We start from the raw sequence: 17,630 nt of genomic DNA on the forward strand, positions 1-17,630 counted from the left end.
CTCTTGTCATATTTTGACACCGCACCCCTTTCAAATTAATCTCAAATTGTGTAATTTAGTACAGTATACCGCGCGAGACTATCAAATCGACTCGACAGCATGCAAGCAGATCATCCAAGTAGCTATATAGATCTGGACAAAATACAACGTGGCTTAAAATTTCATGTGTGAAGCAGGGGAGGGGTTTGGTTCAGTTAAGAATAGCCTACATGCGCTTTGAGAGGAGACAGGCAACAGTTCGGACAGCAGACCTCACTGTGTCTCCAGCAGACCACATCGCTCCCCACTGTCTCCGTCCAGAGCGTTTACTGGAACCAGCTTCATTTTAAAGGTAAGACGATCGCTTCCATCTGCGCAGTGTGTTTATCTGGAGATGAATGACTTGATGTGTACCTACACGCACGATGGGTTATGATGAGAGACTACAAGACGCGCAAATTCACGGCACGCGTTTGGTGCGTTTTCTTCGAGTTCTCCTGAGAATCACTTACCTGAAGGACACTTGTGCTCCACGCGTTACCCTATAGCATTACACTAGCGTTCATTTAGTTACCATGCGAACCTGTCACGTCCGAGTTTTACAATGAGTTCGTGTCTGTTTAGATGTTTTGTGTCAGTCCAAAATATAACGTTACGTGACGTGACAGAAACGTAGGACGCGCAATTGCAGCGTTATCGCAACGCGTTTTTTAAAGTTTCTAACATTTCTTAAAGAAACAGTCCACATCAAAATGTTAATTATTTGTCATTTCGGCAATTTCACGATATTGTTAACTATATGTAATTAATTTTAAAGCCCCCGCTGAATGACACCCCAGTCACTACTCTCATTGTATTGGAAATAGCGCAAGGCGCAACGCACAGGTCAGAGACGTCTGTCTGACGCATGTGTACATTATTAAAAAGTAGAGCAGACCGAGGCAAAAAACACATTATGTGTGTAATATAGCATTCTGCTCTTTGAGATCAGGTGGGCTTATATACCTTGCTGTTGAATGAAGAGGTTATGATCGTCTTGGTCACTTCTGAAGGTCTGTTGAAATCAAAGTTGTAAAGATTTGAGACCACGAATACAGCAGTCGAGATCAGACCAACGCAGGATCATAACTTATATATATATATATATATATATATATATATATATATATATATATATATATATATATATATATATATATATATATATATATATATAATTTAGATAAGGTTTTAAAATCTATGAATGTCAAGTACAATTATGTACAGAAATATTGCTGTGAGCAAGATGATATTGCAATCTGCTTGTTAGATTACTTACAAATTGTCATCTGTTATTGATAACAAAATACAGAGCGTAAAGTGTTGTCAGCAATGTGCTTATTGTAGAAAATTGGTTATTACTACAATTTATGTTTACATGACTTTAATTAGCTTGCTTTATTATTTTATTAAACAACAAAACACACTACACATTTTAGTTATTAGGGAAAAGTAATAAATGATTAGTAATGTGCTATCATTGGTTAGAAACTGATTATACTCTGTAATATCCTATATTATAATACACATAGTTCTCAGCATGGTGCTGAGTTGTGGCCAGAAGGGCATCTGTTGCATAAAACATGTCAGAGTAGTTAGCGGTTCATTCTGCAGTGGTGACCCTTAATAAATTAGGGAGTAAACCAAGTGAATGAATGAATGAATGAATAACACACGTAGTGTTTTGATTGTGTAGTCCAGATACATGTAATCAGTTTCCTCCTAACACTAATATCAACACGTTTTTTCTCTCTTTTGTAAAACATCTATATGTTCTGATAAAACGTGCTGCTCTTCAGAGCACTATTCAGTCTCCCTTAACTCTGAATGCTTCTGAGAGAATGCTTGAAATTCTCCTGCGTATAAATATCAAAAGCTGAACAAATAATGATTAGAACAAATGACTATGCGCACTTGGTTTTTCTGTGCGTCTGATGTCATTTTGTATGACTGATTATTGAAGTACAACAGCTTCCCTTGCCTAGTCTCCAGATGGTGTTGGGTGCATAACCTTCTGCTAACATCTGCTAATAAAGCAACTTTTCAGAGAAATAACTCTTAACGTATTAGCTAACGCACACACTTACCAATGCTATGATTGTGAACCGAGTATGCACTACACTGGTTCCCTTCTGTTGACTGTTATTAATAAGAATGGTGAATTGATCCCCATATGCTATTGAAATGTTATGAATATAGTCATGCCGAAGATGTATTGTGACATTGTCTTCATTCATGCACTGAGAATTAAACTCCGGCTTATGCTTTATTCATTTATTCATACATTCATATTCGTACAATAACTGTGGTCTATTTGATTAAACGTTAATGGCTTTTGTGGCATTTAAAACATGAAAAATATGAGATTAATATTAGAAAAGAAAAAGGAATTAATGTTAAAAAATAGTCTTGGAAAAGACAGAATTCTTTCTACGCTATTAATGGTCAGCTGCAAATATTTTATTCCTGAAAATTGCAGTGAATTGTTTTATCCATAATTTTGAAAAGGACTGCTTGCAGCAGAATAGAGTCAGAACTGAATGTTAGTCGGATAAAATACCTCTATGACTATTTGTGATAATTGTCCAATAAATAGCTCTATGGCTTTTGGTGATCAGAGTCTGATAGCCTGAGTGGCCTAAATGACATCAGTGGAAAAGACAAACCGTTTTAGAGGAAATTATTGAATAGAGTCTGATCTGAATGAGAGTTTGATAAAATAATGCTTGACTACCTACATTATTTTTTTGGTTGTCATGTACTCTTGCATACCAATGCACATGACATCATCATTTTCGCCTTATCTTTGTAGTTTATTTAATAGGAGACGATGATGATATCAGTTCAAAACCTGACCTTATTGCCTGCACTATTTTTAGGCCCTTAAAAATGCTGTTATTATGTAAATGAATGGCTAAAATACAAAAAGTTTTCTGTTTTTAAATTGAAAAGGATGTTGTGTGAATGTACTCTATGTATAATTCAATGCGAATACCAAATCCACTCTGCAATAATAACAGTTAGGATTTTTTGGGAACAATAAACACAATTGCATTTTCTATCAGAACTTAATCATTTAAAGGGACAGTTCGCCCCAATATATACATTCTGTTGTCATTTACTCATATACACTTATTCCAAACCTGTTTGAGTTTCGAACATTTTCTTTTGAACAAAGGACATATTGACGAATCTTTGGAAAACAACAGCTATTGAATTTCATTTAATGTGTGTTCCTACTATAGATGGCTGCTGACTTCCAACAATCTTCATAATACATTGTTTTTTGTTTAATAGCAAAATCTAATTCATAAAAGTTAGAGTAAATGATTAGTTAATTCCAATTTTTGGGGTGTAATATCCTATTAAAATGGCTAAAAATACATAATAATAGATGCTTACTATATAACACTTAAGCATTTAAAGGGGCAGTTCACCCAAGTAGATGCATTCTGTCATCATTTCCTCATCCTACACTTATTCCAAACTGGTTTAAATTTAGAACATTTTCTTTTAAACAAAGTAGGATACATTGAAGAATGTTGGAAAACAGCAGCTAATGATTTCATTTCATTTACACACAAATGTTTGTTCTTACTATGGATATCAATGACTGCTGTCTTCCAACAGTCTTTAGAATATCTTGTTTTGTGTTCATCAGAAAGCAAACAAATCATAAAAGTTTGAGTAAATGATGAGTAAATAAAAAAATTTGGGTTGTAGTATCCCATAAAAATGGCAACAACCATGCTATTATAGACAATTACTATGCCTATAAACGCGTTTAAGCATTTAAAGGGACAATTCACTCAAATATATGCATTCTGTCATCATTTACTGATCCCACACTTATTCCAAACATGTTTGAGTTTTGAACATTTTCTTTTAAGCATAAAGCAGGATATATTGAAGAGTGATTTTAACAGCTATTGACTTCTATATAATTTTTGTTCCTACTATGGATGTCAATGACTGCTGACTTCCAACAATCTTTAGAATATCTTGCTTTGCGTTTAACAGGGGAAAAATCATGAAAGTTAGAGTAAATGATGAGTAAATAAAAAATTTCAGGTGTCATATCCCATTAAAATGGCTAAACATACTATAATAGACACTTAATATAAATATAAACACTTAAGCATTTAAAGGCACAGTTTACCTAAATATATACATTGTCATCATTTACTTATCCTACACTTATTCCTTATACACTTATCCTACACAAAGTAGGACATATTGAAGAATGTTGGAAAACAGCAGCTATTAACTTCTATATCGTTTTTGTACCTACTCTGGATGCCAATGTCTGCTGGCTTCCAACAATCTTCAGAATATTTTATTTAGTATTTAACAGTAAAAAAAATACATTGATGTTAAAATGATGAGTAAAACATTTTGGTTGTAGTATGCCATTAAAATGGCAAAACCGTACTATAATAGGCTTGTACTATATAAACACTTAAGAGTTAACCGCGGCAATTCACCTAAATAAATGCATTCTGCCATCATTTACTCATCCTACACTTATTCCAAACATGTTTTAGTTTTGAACATTTTCTTTTGAACATAAAGTAGAATATATTGAAGGATGTCTGGAACAGATATTGACCTATATATAATGGTTGTTACTACTATCAATGGCTGATGGCTTCCAAAAATCTTCAGAATACCTTGTTTGTGTACAACATAAAAAAAAAAAAAATTCAGAAAGGTTTGAGTAATTGATGAGAAAATCAACATTTTGGGGTGTAGTATCCCATTAAAATGGCAAAACCCGTACTATAATAGGCTTGTACCATGACTATAAACACTTTTAAGCATTTAAAGCGGCAATTCACCTAAATAAATGCATTCTGTCATCATTTACTCATCCTACACTTATTCCAAACATGTTTGAGTTTTGAACATTTTCTTTTGAACAAAGTAGAATATATTGAAGGATGTCTGGAACAGCTATTGACCTATATATAATGGTTGTTACTACTATCAATGGCTGATGGCTTCCAAAAATCTTCAGAATACCATGTTTGTGTACAACAGAAAAAAATAAATTCATAAAGGTTTGAGTAATTGATGAGTAAATAAACATTTTGGGGTGTAGTATCCCATTAAAATGGCAAAAAGACATAATATACAGTAATAGACACTTACTATGGTTATAAATGCTTTTAAGCAAGTGGCAGTTCACCCGGATATATGCATTATGTCATGATTTACTCATCCTACACTTTTGAATATTTTCTGTTGGACACAAAGTACATGAAGGATATATTGAATACTATTGTAAAACAGCAGCTATTGACTTCTATATATAATTTTTGTTCCTACTATGGATGTTGATGGCTGCTGGCTTCCAACAATCTATAGAATATCTTGTTTTGTGTTCAACAGAAATAAAAAAAAAAATCATAAAAGTTTGAGTAAATTAAAATTTTGGGTTGTAGTATCCCTTTGAAATGGCAAAAAACATACTATAATAGACACTAACTAATAATAACTATGAACACTTTTAATATCCAAACCCTATTGTACTGTGCATGTTAACACCTTTTATCATTATAGCTATCATTCTTAGTGCGAACAGGTCTTTATCGCAGAACGACTGAAATAGCAGGTGAAGTTTCTGGGAATTAGGAAGCGGTTTTAGCTGTGGAATTGTCTGCCCGTCTTGGTTTTGAGTTTAGATTACACAGCACTCCAGCTGTGGGATTGAGGTCTACAGGCTTCATCTCCTGCAAGGTGATAGTGATCTTAGTGATAGATGGTGCACGCGCCGTGGTTGAGCACCTCCAGCAAACCGCTGTCTGCTCCTGTCACAACTCACAGATCATAAGCAGCTGCCTCTTTGAACAGTCCAACGTTTCTCTTTGTAAACAATGCATTCTTTTAACAAGATCCTTACATATTCAGCCGGTGATTATGTATAATGCACACTGTTTGCTGTCAGCCAGATGTAGCAGATGTCCTAAACATATTAACCCTATGAAGAATACTGTTTCTCAGGCTTCTTAATCATCAGCGTAATCAAAACAATCTGTTATGCCTTATGAAAGACCAGCATGTTTAATTGGTTTCAGTTATATGACAGGTTTGGTCATGTTTGGGATGCTATGCACAGACATTTTTGTCCACTGATTTTAAATGTGGTGTAGGCTTGGGCGGTAATAGATAGCAAAGGTGTCAGTTTCAATACCGTTATACCTTAATAAAAACAATGCACTTATATAGGAGAAAAGTATTAAATATTCTTGGTCTCGAAAAAGATCCACCACTTGACAGATTTATGTATTTTTGGTGGTCTGTGTAATGTTTTTTATGTTTGTTAAAATAATGTCTAATAGCATCTTTAGTGATTTTCAACTAATTACACTGCCTTGTTTCAATAGGTGGATTTAGAGGTTTTTGCAAAAAAAGGACAAGTGAATTTAGCTGGTTTTGATGCAAAATAGAATCTATCTTGTTAAAAACCTAGGAATTGTCTATTTACCAGCTACTAACATATTATTACCTATAAACTGAAACTTCTGAACCAAATCAAAGAAGCCCGATAGAAAATGCTCATTTACAAGAAAAGAGGTCTGATGGATTTAGAGGGTATTGCATCTGAACTCTTTGAATGTTCGCAAGTAAAAACTGCATAGTCTTCACTATAAAAACGTTAAATGGAATAATTTTTTATTGATGTTATATTTTCTTGTACACAAATTATTTTAATGTACTTGATAGGGCTGTGCAATTAATCAAAATCGAATCGCTATTTGAAACGTTGCGATTAGCTAATTGCAAGAGGGTGCATTATGAAAATATATTATTTATTTTTCCCCACCCAGAGCAAATGCATGACTGCCGTCTGTGTGTGACAGTCTTACTAGCCAATTGAGTGAGCACACTTTCGTTCTGCCCAATCAGAATTGCAAAAAAGAAATATGCAGGACGCCCACAATAACAAACAAACAAACAGGAAAGCGCAGACAAGTGGGATAATGGCATCAGCTGCTTCAAAAGCATTATTAGACAAATTAATATCTGGGAATATTTTGGTGTCAAAGTCACAGACACGAGTAATTTGTAAGAGCTGTTGCAAAATTGTTGCCAGCATGAGGAAATACAACAACCAGCACCTAAAAAAGCCCCACAGGCGGCTTCTTCCCCAAATCGCACAACCCCAGTACTTGGAAATTTTACAGTCATAGGCCTTAAAACAAAGCAAACATGCACTCTTTCACTCTATTATGGTTAAACTTCACAGTCACTCAACAATATGGTTCTTTGGTTACCTATAATTCCACTCAAATTACCTGACGGATGATAACAATTGAAGCTGAACTTGACGTTTTCAGATCCTGCGATGTGACTATTGCAAATGATCACATTGCGATATCGATGCTGAAACAATATATTGTGCAGCCCTAGTATACAACCTTAGAATTCTTACTATATCTCAATAAATGAGCTAGTATATCAAGTATGATACTCAGAGATTTTTGTTGTTGTTGTTGCTTAAAGGTTTAATTGAATGCCACATTTCTCACTGCATATCATAATCCAGGCTCTACATGGTTAAAAGAGAAAATGATGCTTTAGATCCAGCATATCTGTAGATGTGGACCCAGATATGCATGTTATGTGACATTTAGCAAAGCATTTCCCTTGGGCGCTGAAATGATATGCTTAAGGAGGACGTTTGAAGGTACTTGGTGAGGACAAGTGGCTAGTTTTGCAGGAGATGTGCTTCTGCTGCCCCCAAAAGCCAAAATGGTACACGTCCAAAAAAACACAAAGTAATTTTGTGGTAAACAACCTCAACAAGATGATGAAATACCGTAAGAAGCATTCTTTCTTCAAAGATGGTTGCTTCTATTTCTGCTAGAACAAAGATTGGTGCTCTCCAAAGTGTTTCCCAAGGTGAGTTTTGAAGAGGGAGATGCTTTAATTGGTTCATGTTGAGACAAATAGTTTTTCCAGTAGAGTTATGGAGAAGGTGCCAGACATGCGGTGTCCACACCTTGGTTTGATTTGTTTTGAAATTGTAATTTGCTTTTCTCAGCAACTTTTTTTTTTTTTTTTTTTTTTGGGGGTGGCCCCCACTCTTTCAGTCACTTGCTCCGATTTAATGCTTCTTGGCAGTATGCGCAAGGTTCATGAATAAATCAGAGTCCTCACTGTCAATGCTTAGAGCAAGAGGGAATGGAATTATCATGTTCCGTACAGTTTTCATCCGAAAAGTACTTTCATCATTCTCCTCTTCCCCCCTCATGCTAAAAATACGGCGAGCAGTTAATGCCACAGTGCGTTCAAAAAATGGGGCTTATTGGAAGCTTTATAAATATTAACCTGTGACATATTTTTATTCGTACAAATAATAGTATTGGTTAGCCATTAATAATCCAGTGCTTCCGGTGAACCCGGAGAGCAACTTTTTGAGATGTTGCACAATTTCTTTTTCTTGTGAGAAGGCTTCCCGTATTGCCCTCTGCCAGTGGTCTATTTTCAACTGCATATCCTTTGAGATTACTGTGGTATCATCCTTTCTGAAAAGAAAGGTTTGATTTATGGTCCTGAGGAAGCAAAGGAACTATAGGGAAAGGCATTGCATTGTTCTTTCTGAACAATAGTATTAGGGTTGGATACGTTTTACATTGCATTTCCATGTTCACATTTTTAAATGGTAGCAAAATCTGTGTAACTGGGGCTGGATGATATGGGCAAAATATAGTTTTACAGAATATCTTTGAATTTTATTTTATATGATAATACAAATTATCATATTAATTTGCTATTAGAGGAAAACAACATATTTTGCATATGTTTGTAGGACTTTAAATGAATTGTAACTTCATTCTCAAAGTCCTGTAAATTCATATTGTATATGCATTTGTATCTTCTATTGTTTTCAATTTTTATTTAGTGTCTTATTTTTCATTTAAAATCTGAATCAATAATAAATTGTTTAATTAAATTAATGAACAAAACGTTAACAATGTAATAAATCTTTTAAATTGAAATTAAATATAACTATTAGGTTCCAATAAAACATTACATGTATGTATTAGGGCGGCTCGATTATAGGAATCGTATATAATCATAATCATAATATAATAATCACGATTATTTTGGTCATAATTGTAATTTAAAAGAAAAGTAATTGAATAATCACGATTATTCAAAATGATTACTGTTGAAGTCAAAATTATTAGCCCTCCTGTGAATTTTTTAAATTTTTTATTTATTTATTTATTTATTTTATTGTTTTTATTTCAATTATTTTTTTTTTCCTTCCTCTTTTTTATTATTATTATTTTTTTTATAAATATTTCCCAAATGACGTTTAACAGAGCAGAGAATTTTTCGCAGTATTTCCTATAATATTTTTACTTCCGGAGAAAGGCTTATTTGTTTTATTTTGCCTAGAATAAAAGCAGGTTTAAATATTTTGAAACCCATTTTAAGGTCAATATTATTAGCCCCTCAAGCAATATATTTTTTTGATTGTCTACAGAAGAAACTACTGTTATACAATTACTTGCCTAATTTCCCTAATTAAGCCCTTGAATCGCACTTTAATCTGAATACTAGTATCTTGAAAAATATCTAGTAAAATATTATGTACTGTCATTAAAGCAAAGATAAAATAAATCCGTTATTAGAAATGAGTTATTAAATTTATTATGTTTAGTAATGGGTTGAAAAAAATCTTATTTCCATTAAACACAAATTGGGGTAAACGGGGGGCTCATAATTCAGGAGGGCTAATAATTCTGACTTCAACTGTGTATATATATATATAGTTATTTTCCTCCCTGTAAATAAGGAAAGGGAAACAAATACAATAGAATAAAAATATGAAACAAACTGTGCTTTAAGCATCTTCACTGTTAGAAAAAAAACTTAAATTATAGCTACAAAAGTCCTTCAGTCAAGAGCAGTGAGGGATTTTTCTCCTTTTGTTGTTTGATTAATGATTAAAAACAGTCAGCAGCAGGAAAATTGCACGCTGTCACTTTAAGAGCACTGCAGTTCTGATTAATGGTTTCAGTTTCACGTGTCTTTTGATTCTCAACTCGTTGGTAATGAGGGTTAATATAAATAATTACTAAACACCGCATTTTGACACATTTGCATGTATTTGACCATTAAAGCACTCACATTAAGATGACTTTAGATGTATGTGCTCTGCTCGTCTCTAAAGCTAAGCGCGCGCACGCACAACAGCATACGATCTCTCTCGCGCTTTTAAAAACATGACTGATTCGAATGTTCATCAATGAATGATGCACATCCCGTGCTGCAAAAGTTACATTACAGTACATGCTTTTAGTCATTTTCATGTGGAAATGAGCTTTGCAGAGCACCAAATATGTACAACTGGAAAGGGGGCGGTATATGATGCAATAATCTTTTTATCTCGATTAATGTTTTTTCATAATTGTTAGAAGCCAGAATCGAAATCGAAACCAAATTTTTGATTAATTGCACAGCCCTAGTATGTATGTACGGTACACACAGTAGGGTTGTGCGATTAATCGAAATCGAACCACAATCGCGATTTGAAACATTGCGATTAGCTAATTCCAAGAGGCTGCGATATGAAATATATATTATTTAACTTCCCCCGCTCAGAGCAAATGCATGACTGCCGTCTGTGTGGCAGTCTTACTAGCCAATTGAGTACACTTTAGTTCTGCCCTATCAGAATTGTGCAGCCAAACTATGTGGAACGCCCACAATAAAAAAAACAAACAAACAAACAAACAAACATAAAGGGGCGAATGGGATGATGGCATCTGCCACTTGTTGTCTGTTATCTTGGTTTCAAAGTTACAGACACCAAACAAAACCAGGTCATTTGTAAGAGCTGTTGCAGAATTGTTGCCACAGAAATACAACAACCAGCACCTAAAAAAGCACCACAGGCAGCTATATGAGCAGCGTCTTGCTAAAATGTCAACTAAAAGTATTGCCAGTGACACTTAATCTAGTAGCAAGCAACAGCAAAGTACAATTTCAGAGTCGTTTGCTAAGAGTTAAGTTAATATATTTTAAGTTTCTTTTTTTAACTGACACTCACTGCATTTTAGCAGGAAGAAGCTAAAATACAGATTATTGAGCTAAAACTTGACTACAAAATTAAATGGCAGATCAAATCGAAATCGCAATATCTGTCAAAACAATTAGATATTTTCCCCAAATAGCTCAGCCCTAACGTACAGTAATCATTCATTTTAACTGCTTGCTGCACAACAGAACAGTATTAATGGGTAAAAAAATAATCACACAATTGTGTAAACCATCCAGCCCCCAACACACACACACACGCACACACACACACACACACACACACACACACACACAAAGCCTAGCTCAAAGTGTTAACAAGAGTTTATAATTATTGTGTGTAAAAATGGTCTAGTAAATTAGCATTGCACCAATGAAGTATGGGTAAAGAACCATGGCACCGTAATCAAGTTTACAGCTGCAGGCTTGAGTGGATTTACTGTTTTAAAGGCAGTTAGGGTCTTGTAACAGATTCAGCTTTGAATTGATAACCATATTTGCCATCATTTTTGGCCTTGTATGGCCATTAAAGTCGGCTGAACTTGTAAAATCCTCACACACAATGGCCTATCTTGCTTCAGGGGTTCATGAGTAAAGTTCAAAATTGAAGAATATACCCACCGAGTGTTTCTAAGATTTGCATGCAAATTTCTCCCTCCAGCCTAATGATTTTGCTCTAACAACTATTCAGAGGCTCATTTCAACCTTTAAAGAGTTTACAGCCTCATCTTTGGAATGCATAGCCGGCGGTGACAGCCAGAAAAAAAATGCCTTTGGAATTTTTTTAGAAAGACTTTCTTAATTATTTGTGGTGCAAATAATGTATGTTAAGAGGATTATAAAGTTTCCTGTTTAATTTGCATTACATTATTGGTGCATTACGAGCAGAAAAAATACTTAAAAGTTGCTTAAACTTGGAAAATGGAAGTAAGTCATGTTGCTTGTGAATATTGTGGAAATGTGTTAAGAAATTAATATATGGATGATTTATTGGTGGGCGACGCGGTGGCGCAGTGGAGAGCACAATCACCTTACAGCAGAAAGGTCTCTGGTTCGAGCCTCGGCTGGAGCAGTTGGCATTTCTGTGTAGAGTTTGCATGTTGTCCCCGTGTTCATGTGGGTTTCCTCCGGGTGCTCCGGTTTCTCCCACAGGTCCAAATACATGTGCTGTAGGTTAATTGGGTAAGCTAAATTGGCCGTAGTGTACGTGTGTGATCGAGTATGTATGGGTGTGTCCCAGTGATGGGTTGCAGCTGGAAGGGCATCTGCTGCGTTAAACATATGCTGGATAAGTTGGTGGTTCATTCCTCTGGGGAGACCCCAAATTAAAAAAAGGGACTAAATCGAAAAGAAAATGAATGTATGAATTATTGCTGGGACGTCGTTGGCACTAGGATTGGGTATCGTTTGGGGTTATTTCGATACCGGTGCTAAACTGATACTTTAAAAATGGTGCCAAACCGGTGCCTGAACCGATACTTTTGAGACACAAAATTATGATAGGTGACGCTATAAAAATATTTTATTTGACTTTTTTTTAATTATTATTTTAAATGAAGAATATTATTTAAGCTTTTTAAAGTATACATCAATTCATGTTTTATATATTTGATTTCAATTGCATTAATCTATTTTTTTCTATTTCTATTTGTTAACATGAATTTAAGATTTGCATTATGCAATTAACATTAGATTAGCTTACTAATAACCTGTGAAAAGGCTTTCATCAAAATCAGGAAAGACCTTTTTTCTAGGGATGAGGCTTGTGACTACATTTACATGAACATCAGTAATCTAATTATTTACCTTAATCTGAATAAGACAATATTATTAAGGTGTTTACATGAGTTGCTTTTTGACTGTTCCTTTCATGATCCCATTTGCAGTTTGGCACTTTCACTTTCATTCAGCAACATATTGTTCATGCCCTTGACAAACAAGGTATTGAGTGAGAATATGAAGTATGGACTGTTGGAAGAATGTTGTTTTAATGGAATTGTCTTTGGTCCCAAAACAAAAATCGCTGTTTACGTGGTAGACTCTTAATCAGAGTATTGTCTTAATCATATTAAAATCAGAATATAAGTGTCCATGTAAACGCACTCAGTGAAAGTGCCAGATGATGTCAAATACATTTGCATTCCTCTGCCTTTAAGTTGATTCCATGCCCTCAAATGTTTCATTAAGTTTGACGTGTCCACCCCCCCTTCTCGCAACGTCTGTAAAGCATCACCTTCACATTGCTGTGTCAGAATTCTTGCTTGTTAAATATAGCCATACTATAGAACAGTTAGTTGAAGCTAATTTGATGAACACGATCGTGGGTGTTGATGAATCTGAAGGGATTCACAACAGATTCGCTTTATTGCGCACATTGCCTACATGCTTGCGTTCCCCGTGCAATAAGGATAAACACAGATGGTGTCCGTATTCCTCAAAGTTGTTTAGAATTAAGTGTTTAGAGTTGGTGTGACACAAAGCATACCTATGTGTGCCTTTGATGTACCCCTTGATGCTTACTTTCTTGTCGGAGCACCGAAATTAGGCACCGAAATTCATATGCTTATTCGGTTACTAAATTAGGCATAGTGTGTGAATGAGTGTGTATGGGTGTTTCACAATACTGGGTTGTATCTGGAAGGGCATCCGCTGCATAAAACATATGCTGGAGTAGTTAGTGGTTCATTCTGCTGTGGCAAATCCTGATAAAATAACGCGAAGGAAAATGAATGAATGTTTTATTGGTTTCAAGGAGCATTTGGCTTGGAATAAACATCTGGATGTGGATACAGGGGTATTTGTGTCTTTGTGTGTGTGTAAGAGAAAGGGTCTTGGCTAATATAGTTGACTCCCATGCATGGTTTGCCGTAACAGCAGTATGAATCACTCTGCATCTTTATTAAACATGCAAGTGCAACAACATAGGCTCATAAATGTTTCATTGCACCATTTCTAGTGAAGTTACTGGAACATGAAAACTGTTACTTGAAATGTCCTCTGTGGCTGGACTTTTCTCGCAGAGCGTCTGACCCTTTTTTAAACTTTATACATGTTTCAGATGTATAACAAACAAAGGCTATTCATAATGCAGTCCCATCGGAGCTTGCTTACTGCAAACAGCATGACACTGAGTTTTATTGTTCTGTTTATGTTGACTTCTGACGGTTTTATCTAACACGTTCACACAAGGCACAATCCCAATGTCCCACTCCAATGTGAGCTTGCACCAGGCAAAATGTCTGATAGAGCTTATAGCCACGTTTCAGGGGATCGCAATGGATATGTGTGGACCTGCGTGCTATTTTTATGAGTAGGTTAATTCGTCCAACCTTTTTGTAATGCAGCCATCCTCAGCACAAGTATTAACATCACATTAACTCCGAATGAAATTTCTTGAGCTTCACTCCACTGCGGAGCGACGGGGATGTAATTGAGAAAAATCCCACAGGAAACGGTTGGAAAACTGCTAGTCTCGTATTAACTTTTTTTTCTTCATCTCTCGCCGCAAATAGCTTAATGTACCATTGCAAAAGGGAGGCTTCATTCATTTCAGTGATTCCCCATGTCGCTACTCGGCTCCAAATGTCCAAATCAATCAGCGTGGTGTGTGATGAAGACGGTGAGCCTCTATTTGACATATTTTATCGAGATAGATGTCTGCGGAGGTAAATTCCAGCATCATCATGAGTTGAATTACTGAATCCATTTTGCAAAGTGGACTGATGCTAGCCTGGTGCTACCTTTTTTTCTGTTCTTTGATGTAGGAGCCGTTAGGGGTGAGCAAACGATGTATTTTCAAAATCGATTAGCCAGCGGGTTGCAATGTTTGACTAGTCAACTGAAGGAAGGGATATAGATTTAAATGGATACCAATTAGATGTGTTTTTCTTTGGAGGTGGTGTTTACAAAAAAATGTTGAAAACAGCTACACCACTACAGAAATGTCACAAGTTTCACATGTGAGTTTGCACGTGATCACGTGACCACATGTGTAAATTTGCACATGAAAATTTCACATTTGAAGATATGAGAACCACATTTGAAACATGTTTTGGATCATTTTTGTGTGAATCACATAGGATCACATATGAAATTCATGTGACTTTTTTCAACTAAAACATGGAGTATGCCAATTTTAGTCGCATTATTGAAGTTCAGTACAGACATGTAAACATTGCAATCAAACCTATTACCACTGTGTAGGATTTTTACTTCGTTTTGAGACAGGATAGTCTATATCAGGGGTGTCCAAGCTTATTCTTATGAAGGGCCAAAAACCAAACTTGACTAAGGGTGGTGGGCCGAAATTAAATTAACCAAACTGTTACTTTAAGGTTGCCATGGTAATTTGCTAATTTATTAATATTTAAAAATAAGTTTACATTAAAAATACTTTAATCGTATTAATAATTAACTTTTTTACGTTTTATAATGAACTTCTTACAATAAAAACAAACAGTCCCATTTATAATGCTGAATACATTGATAACACTTGATTTGCTCATCAAGGATCCTTACATTTTTTTTTTTTTTTTTTAAATTTGATTCATGCACAACATTTAATTGAAAAATTTAATTTTAGTAGCTTTTTTTATCTCAACAATTAAACAAACAAACAAAAGGTTACGTTAAAATTTGAAAAAAATGACAAGCTCTGTTTAAGGCATTGGCCTTAACCTTCCTATCATTCTCCCTCTCTTCTCAAATGGGATGGCGGGCCAAATCAAAGGATAACCAACTTTGGCATGCAGGCCCTAGTTTAGGCATTTCTGATTTACACACATATCTGTTTGACACTATTCTCTGCACCTACAGAGTTAGTGAAAGACCACAGACACCTGCATTGTGAAATGCTGAGGTTTTTTTATATATATATTTGGCGTGCAGTATCAAATTCTATTAAAAAATACACTTGGTTCAAACTCGCATCCAAGATCGTAAAATTGGCATGCACGGAGGGGATGTGTCCCCACTAATATCCACTAATTACTGAAATGTCTCCCACCAATAATTTGATTACATTTAATATAAAATAATGCTCCATCTACTCTTAGTAACCTAGATGTGAAGAAAGGGTTAAATTATGTTGCCTTCTTGGATCCTCCCTCCACCAAAAAACATAAGGGCAGTGTGATTGGCTGGGCCTTTTTCTGCTGTCAAGTGACTATGTTTGGATGTGAGATATAAGGCGCTACTTTTCAAAGAAAAGTGTTAGTCACTTAATGTCAGGTGTGCGAGTAGTCTACCATACACTGAAAAAAAATATTCAAAGATGATTCCTTGTATTTACTCAATTATTTTACGTTAAGTGGTTGTAAACAATTTATTTGGGCTGAATTTAAACTGTTTGCAACAGTTTAGCATGCAACACTTTTTTCAGTGAAGTAATGTTATCCAAGGCTATGCAGTTAATCTAAATTCAGCTTAGATTTTGGCCTAAATGATTATGAAAAACAATAATATAAAATGGTTAATTTGTGTCACATGCCTCGCTAAATTTCTCTACATTGAGACCATTTTAAAGCCTGATTGCAGTAAAATCATGTAAATTGACTTTTGCAGCATGGGACAGGCTTCAATTATTGTTATTTGTATTATTAAGTGCTTAAAGCCTTTATTTTTTAAAAGCGCAAAAAAGAATTTGTGCTGTTTTATTCATGCGCTCTGTGCATGCCGCCATCAATGTCAAGAGCAAATCTACATCCTTGCTCGTTTCCAATATCTTCTTTGTCACGGGGATGCATCATGCATGCAATGAAATGTTCCTGAATGAAAGTGAACGTGCCAAACTGCAGTTAAAGTCGACAAATTAAAAATGAAACACCCAAAATTACATGAAACTCCAGAGGAAATGTGGATGGTGTGAAGACGCAATGACGATAACCAAATTATGTGCTATTACATGTAAAATGGGATCATGAAAGGAACATTCAAAAAGCAACTAATATAAACACCTTAATCATTATATTGTCTTAATCAGATTAAGGCAAGTAATTTGATTATTGATGTCCATGAAAACGTAGGCGTTGTTTCAAAGCAGCTTTACAAAAGGTACACATTATTGCATTACAATCAAATTCGGTTACTAGTTACGATAACTCTTTCATTAGTTACCATAACTTAATCACTGTTATATTTTTTTAAATGAAGAAGTCTAATTATTTTTAAAGACCATTCATTCATTTATTCATTCGTTCATTTTTGACAGATTTAGAACTTGAAATGATATTAGCAGTATAATACATTATGAAAAATAACACGTTTTGACTACAAGACTTACAAGTTTAACGTGCCCATATAAGGCTAAATAAAAAAGGCAAATAATGTTATAAATTCATTATTTCGTCACCTTAGAATTATAAGGTTCTATCTGACATTTTTGTCAAAATTGAGTTATTGACATATTCTTATTAAATGACAATTATTTACATCATGGGATGCTTTTTAATAAGTTGTTTACATTTTAAGACTTTTTATTTAAAAAACGAATGTTACACACATACTGTTTGCTATATGGAATGCAAAAACTTTGAATCTCAATATCTTAAAATCATTCT

The 17,630-nt window shown here is 34.8% G+C and overlaps 1 protein-coding gene across 1 annotated transcript in view; it reads left to right on the forward strand.

Annotated features, from left to right (window-relative positions):
• Positions 1–242: 242 nt before the first annotated feature.
• The window catches only part of LOC130231029 (contactin-4), a 212,125-nt gene continuing 194,737 nt past the window's right edge, over positions 243–17,630 (forward strand). The window contains exon 1 of the mRNA XM_056460398.1: positions 243–331. The gene's annotated coding sequence lies outside the window, so the exon portion shown is untranslated. The remainder of the gene's footprint in view (positions 332–17,630) is intronic.

Source organism: Danio aesculapii, chromosome 6 (assembly GCF_903798145.1).
Source record: "Danio aesculapii chromosome 6, fDanAes4.1, whole genome shotgun sequence".
NCBI classification, from domain to species: Eukaryota; Metazoa; Chordata; class Actinopteri; order Cypriniformes; family Danionidae; genus Danio; species Danio aesculapii.